The sequence below is a fragment of the Dendrobates tinctorius genome, unplaced genomic scaffold (genome assembly GCF_039654945.1).
Source record: "Dendrobates tinctorius isolate UK_male_01 unplaced genomic scaffold, ASM3965494v1 ptg000165l, whole genome shotgun sequence".
Lineage (NCBI taxonomy): Eukaryota > Metazoa > Chordata > Amphibia > Anura > Dendrobatidae > Dendrobates > Dendrobates tinctorius.
Genome location: NW_027361832.1, coordinates 11,302,101 through 11,309,389, shown reverse-complemented (window position 1 = coordinate 11,309,389; position 7,289 = coordinate 11,302,101). Strand labels below are relative to the sequence as shown.

The 7,289-nt window shown below is 45.8% G+C and overlaps 1 protein-coding gene across 1 annotated transcript in view; it reads left to right on the top strand.

The window, feature by feature from the left end:
• The first annotated feature begins 270 nt into the window (after window positions 1–270).
• Window positions 271–7,289, top strand: part of LOC141053061 (uncharacterized) — a 146,419-nt gene continuing 139,400 nt past the window's right edge. The window contains exon 1 of the mRNA XM_073550386.1: window positions 271–625. The gene's annotated coding sequence lies outside the window, so the exon portion shown is untranslated. The remainder of the gene's footprint in view (window positions 626–7,289) is intronic.

Genomic DNA, 7,289 nt, shown 5'->3' with positions numbered 1-7,289 from the left:
TTTTATTTCATTTCTTTTGTGGAGGCTAATTATGTTATTTTTGTCTTTTTCTTTAACAGCCTTCACAGCGTGCTCCCGACTCTGACGGTGAGGATGGAGGACTCGATGTGGACCACCTCATCGATCTCGTCAGAGAAAGGGAGCCGCTCTGGAATATGGCTGACCGCCGCCACGCTGACCTTATCGTTACCCGACGGCTCTGGGAGGAAATCTGTTCGCTCCTTGTGGGCCGCTGGGAGGACCTCGATGTTTGGGCCCAGATTAAAGAGCGTAAGTATATACAGTACCGGTTGCTTGATGTAAACCAGTGTTTCCCGAACTCCAGTCCTCGTGGTCCCCACGGATCATGTGTTCAGGATTTCTATTTACTATGGAAATCCTGAAAACATGACCCCTGGGGACCATGAGGACTGGAGTTTGGGAAACACTGATGTTTTATACTAACCACTTTGTCCTTTCTCGTTTCAGGGAACAGAATTGTGAATCGGTGGCGGTCTGTGAGGGATCGTTTCAAGAAGGAGTTCAATAAAGAGATGCGGGCCCTGAGTGGATCTGGAGGACGCAGGAGCAAGTACAAGTACGCAGAAGCCCTGTCGTTCCTCCGGGAAACAATGGTCACTAGAAGGTAAATATTACACACCACATGTGAAAAAAAATGTTAGATGTAACTTTTTTTTTTCAGCCAGGGCCATACCAGGTCAGTATTTTAATTGTTTTTTTTTCTCTTTATTCCACATTACGGTGAGCAGCACTCGGGAGCCTGCACGATTGGACCCTTCTGAGGCGATCCCTGAGGAGACCGGCACCGAGGGACACTTCGACCGCCCCGGTACATCTGCACCTTCCCAGCCTTCCCACACATTCGACCCATCTGTCCCATCCCCAGCACAGGAGCATCGTGGCCGCCTACATTACATGAAGCTGCTGGTGAGGAGATCGCTTTCCCTTTACCCCACCCTTCTGCCCCTGCCACCTCTAGTACACCTGCGGGTACTGGGCGGCAGCGGCAGAGGGGTCAGGAAAAGAGTTATGCGCCACAGTTCTTGCATCTGAATGCATCTTTCCAGAACTGTCTAAAAGTCTTGTCAGAGCAAATCTCCGCAGGCTTTCAGCAGATCAACTCCAGCATTCTGGAGGTGAAGACACTTCTGCAAACCATGCATTCAGAAGCAAGATCTTCGCCAAACCACACCTTTTTCAGGTCTGTTGTGGAGCGCATGGCAACACTATCTCCTACCCAGCAGATGCATGTAATGCATTCGTGCCACGGTGCTCTACAGCAGGTTACCTCCCAACCTCCACCTCCCACCACTGTAGTTCCTCCACCTGCACCCCCTCCAGCCACTTTCCATCCTCCCCCTCCTATTACATCTGCACCCCCTCCAGCCACTTTCCATCCTCCCCCTCCTATTACATCTGCACCCCCTCCAGCCACTTTCCATCCTCCCCCTCCTATTACATACCAGCAACCTCACCAGTACCAGCAACCTTCCCAGTACCAGCAACCTCCCCAGTACCAGACATCTCCCCACTTCCAGCAACCTGCCCCGTACCAAACTCCTTCCCCGTACCAAACTCCTTCCCCGTACCAAACTCCTTCCCCATACAACTTTCCATCAACATCATCTGCTCCTACAGTCCCTGCCCAACCCTCCACTCCACCGCCCACCACCTCTTCTGCCTCCCACATGTCCACCCATTCTGTAGCTTTTTCCACACCATCACCTCTAACTGTTCGCTCCCCACCACGATCCCAGTCCTCTCTCCACACTCCCATTGTCGAAGTGTCCCGCAGCCCCTCCAGCAGTATTTCCACCCCACACTACACCGAGTTATAATGTTTTTTTTGTAATAAAAATGCCCATTTGGTTGGTTTCAAACCTTTATTAAAAAAGTTTTTTTAACTTTAAAAACAGTTTACACAAAAAAAAATATTTTAAATAAAAGTTAAATTATTGTTTACACTGGTTGTCTGTCATTTCTTTCTGCGGCTAAATATGTTTAAAAAAAAGGTTAAATACAGGGTATTTAAAAGGTAAAAAGGTATTCAAAACCAGGTATATAACTGTGGGTAAATTTTAGCTTTTTGCCACAGTTGTGTTCCTGGTTGTGTTTGAAGCAAAGTATTTCACCTGAAAAGTTGTGTTTATTGTTGGTGATTTCCTAACAATGTACACAACTTTTGTTAAAAGGTGAAATACTTTGCATAAAACACAACCAGGTACACACCTGTGGCCTAAAGCTAAAAATAGTAAGACCATGACAAGATAGCCAACTTTGGTTGGCAAAGGTATATCCTGTTGGTCCAGAAGGTACACAAGTTTGGTTAGGGCACAAATCTTTCACACTCTGTCATCCTGCCAGTGTACTCTGCCTTGAGGTGACATAAAGTATAGTGCAAAATTGTCCCTCATTACTGAAACCGTCACAGAACTTCTAGTGGTAATATTTCCAATGACAACATCCATCTTCGCCAGTAACTTGCTCTTCTCTCCAACCTGCACTTTCTCCTCTACAACCTGTCAAAGAAGGGCTGTAGGAACAAGCTATATATAGTTTTCCAGTAGCCAATCCCGTTCGGAAGGCCACAAGGGTCAATTTTAAAAACCAGATCCGGCGTAATCCGTCGAAAAACGGATAGAAAAACGGATGAACCGGATGAGACGGATCCGGTTTTGTCTGTCAAGAACAAGACGGATCCGGCAGAAAACCGGATCCGGCACATCAGGTTTTACAAAACATGTGCCGGATCCGGCATTCCGGCACGACGCCGGATCGCGCCTGACGCCGAAAACCTGATGTGTGAAAGTAGCCTAAGATACGATGTTTTGATTGCCTGTTATTGCATTTTATTGCAATGTTACGGCAACCAAAAGAACATAATTCTGTTTTTTTGCTTTTTTCTCATTACGTCGTTTACCGATCAGATTAATTATTTTTATTTTTTGATACATCGGGTATTGCTGATAGCAAATGTGTGTACTTTTGATTTTTTTTATTGTTTTATTTTGAATGGGGCGAAAGAGGGTTGATTTGAACTTTTATATTTTTTAAATATTTTTATTTTTTACTTTTCATTCATTTTTATTTTTTCATTTTTATTTTTTACTTTTGACTTACTTCAACAGTCTCCATGAGAGACTAAAAGATGCAATTATCCGATCACCTGTGCTAAACATAGCAGGGCTTCAGCGGTCATGTGACACGGGTGCCAATTGGTGGGATAAGTGAGGTGCTTCCTGCGCGGTCATGTTAAATGCTGCTGTTGGTGATTGGCAGTGGCATTTAACATGTTAACAGCCGCGGGTGGATTGCGATTCTAACCTCGGCTGTTAGGTGCACATATCAGGTGATGAAATCAGCTGACATGTGACAGAAAACATGCCAGCTCAGCATCATAGGCCATAGGTCGTGCAGGGGTTCAAGTATTCCACAGCTGTTTTAATTTAATTTATTATTTCTTTATAGTGGCTATTGTGTTCCATATGAACTGCGAGTTAGTTATTACTTAAAATTCCTATGTTCTTGCAGATTTAGCTTATTACATTCATAAATGATTACAAATGAGGTAGTCAAAGTAGTCTGTGGAGAACAGGGGCCAAGCTCTGGTTAGTATCATCCCGGTTATTATTGAGTGGTACATGTGCAAGACACAGGTCTACCACTCCAACTCGTCAGCCTTCCAGAAGAGAAGCAGTAAACACCCTCAGTTGAAGATCTTATGGTTATATGATGCATCATGCTGTTTTAAATGTTGGATATGTTGCTTTATCTATTTTTCGGATGAAAAGACTGGGAAACAGAAGAGCGCAATAGGGTCTTATCCAATGACCACAGAATCTAGGCATAACGAATCCACTCACCTGGTAAGGTTTCACTCAGGCAACATTTGGTAGGTATGTAATATCAGCTGCTGCAAGACATGGGTCGCAGAGAGACCAAGAGCGATATGGAATGAGATGGAGGTGTCATACAATGCGCTGCTAATGAAGTCTCGATACAGTTTAAAACTCGAAAAAGTTTAATGTACAGGTTTCCAGTGTAAGCTCGTTTCGAGGCTGCACACAACCTCTTCATCAGGACGATGAAGAAGGCGTGTGTAGTCTGTTGTTAGGCAGATAGAGAAGAGAGCTGACAAGAGAAGAACCTGTGGTCCTTTTGTTTACTGACCAGAAATAGTTATGGCTGTTCAGTGTGAAGAATGGAGACAATACTCAGACAGCACATTCTGAAGTAAACAAGGATTAAAGGCTCCATCTCACATAGCAAGATTGCTGATGCGTCACCGATAGTGTTGAGCGATACCGTCCGATATTGAGAAATATCGGATCGGATTGGATCGGCCGATACCCAAAAAGTATCGGGTATCGCCGATTCCGATACCGGAAGTCCCATTAAAGTCAATGGGACAGAAATATCGGAATTAAAAAAAACCCTTTCTGTACTTGCACATCCTGTTCGTGAGGGGGGAAGAGTGTGGGCGGTGCGTGGGTGGACACTGTACGTGTCTGTGTGTGCGGGCGGGGTCTGTGCAGGCTTGCCGGGGGTCTGAACGGGCCTGCCGGGGGTCTGTGCGGACTGCCGGGGGTCTGTGCGGGCCTGTCGGGGGTCTGTGCCGGCTGCCGGGGGTCTGTACGGGCCTGCCGGGGGTCTGTGCCAGCTGCCGGGGGTCTGTGCGGGCCTGCCGGGGGTCTGTGCCGGCTGCCAGGGGTCTGTGCGGGCCTGCTTGGGGTCTGTGCCGGCTGCTGGGGGTCTGTGCGGACTGTCGGGGGTCTGTGCGGGCCTGCCGTGCGTCTGTGCCGGCTGCCGGAGGTCTGTGCGGGCCTGCCGGGGGTCTGTGCCGGCTGCCGGGGGTCTGTGACGGCTGCTGGGGGTCTGTGCGGGCTGCCGGGGGTCTGTATGGGCCTGCCGGGGGTCTGTGCCGGCTGCCAGGGGTCTGTGCGGGCTGCCGGGGGTCTTTGTGTCTGTGTGCAGGCATCGTCCGATGGGACTACAAGTCCCATCGGGCTATGCCTGCTACAATGACAGTGATTGACACATTAGCCAATGATGGGACAGTAGTAGTCCCATCATCCAGCTAATGTGTTGAATGTAAAAAAAATATATATTTACATACTACATATGTACAACAATCATACAACATACATACATACTACATATAAACTACATTCATACAACATACATACTACATATATACAACATACATGCATACTACATATATACAACATACATACATACTACATATATACTACATTCATACAACATACATACTACATACATACTTCATATATACTACATACATACAACATACATACATACTACATGTATACTACATTCATACAACATACATACATACTACATATCATATATACAACATACATACATACTACATACTTCATATATACTACATTCATACAACATACATACATACTACATACTTCATATATACTACATTCATACAACATACATACATACTACATATATACTACATTCATACAGCATGCATACATACTACATAATACATACATACTACATATATACAAAATTCATACAACATACATACTACATACTACATACATACTTCATATATACTATATTCATACAACATACTACATACATACTACATATATACTACATTCATACAGCATACATGCATGCATACATACATACTACATATGTATGTATGTTGTATGAATGTAGTATATATGAAGTATGTATGTAGTATGTAGTATGTATGTATGTTGTATGAATGTTGTATATACACTCACTGGCCACTTTATTAGGTACACCTGTCCAACTGTGTGTTAAGACTTAATTTCTAATCAGCCAATCACATGGCGGCAACTCAGTGCATTTAGGCATGTAGACATGGTCAAGACAATCTCCTGCAGTTCAAACCGAGCATCAGTATGGGGAAGAAAGGTGATTTGAGTGCCTTTGAACGTGGCATGATTGTTGGTGCCAGAAGGGCTGGTCTGAGAATTTCAGAAACTGCTGATCTACTGGGATTTTCACGCACAACCATCTCTAGGGTTTACAGAGAATGGTCCGAAAAAGAAAAAAAATCCAGTGAGCGGCAGTTCTGTGGCCGGAAATGCCATGTTGATGCCAGAGGTCAGAGGAGAATGGGCAGACTGGTTCGAGCTGATAGAAAGGCAACAGTGACTCAAATTGCCACCCGTTACAACCAAGGTAGGCAGAAGAGCATCTCTGAACGCACAGTGCGTCGAACTTTGAGGCAGATGGGCTACAGCAGCAGAAGACCACACTGGGTACCACTCCTCTCAGCTAAGAACAGGAAACTGAGGCTAAAATTTGCACAAGCTCATCGAAATTGGACAGTAGAAGATTGGAAAAACGTTGCCTGGTCTGATGAGTCTCGATTTCTGCTGCGACATTCGGATGGTAGGGTCAGAATTTGGCGTAAACAACATGAAAGCATGGATCCATCCTGCCTTGTATCAACGGTTCAGGCTGGTGGTGGTGGTGTCATGGTGTGGGGAATTTTTTCTGGGCACTCTTTGGGCCCCTTGGTACCAATTGAGCATCGTTGCAATGCCACAGCCTACCTGAGTATTGTTGCTGACCATGTCCATCCCTTTATGACCACAATGTACCCAACATCTGATGGCTACTTTCAGCAGGATAATGCGCCATGTCATAAAGCTCGAATCATCTCAGATTGGTTTCTTGAACATGACAATGAGTTTACTGTACTCAAATGGCCTCCTCAGTCACCAGATCTCAATCCAATAGAGCATCTTTGGGATGTGGTGGAACGGGAGATTCGCATCAGGGATGTGCAGCCGACAAATCTGCGCCAACTGTGTGATGCCATCATGTCAATATGGTCCAAAATCTCTGAGGAATGCTTCCAGCACCTTGTTGAATCTCTGCCACGAAGAATTGAGGCAGTTCTGAAGGCAAAAGGGGGTCCAACCCCTTACTAGCATGGTGTACCTAATAAAGTGGCCAGTGAGTGTATGTAGTATGTATGTAGTATTTTTTTTTCTTTTTTTTTTTACATTCAACACATTAGCTGGATGATGGGACTACTACTGTTCCATCATTGGCTAATGTGTCAATCACTGTCATTGTAGCAGGCATAGCCCGATGGGACTTGTAGTCCCATCGGACGATGCCTACACACACACAAGACCCCTGGCAGGCCCGCACAGACCCCCAGCAGCCCACACAGACCCCTGGCAGCTGGCACAGACCCCCGGCAGGCCCGTACAGACCCCCGGCAGCCGGCACAGACCCCCGGGAGGCCCGTACAGACCCCCGAC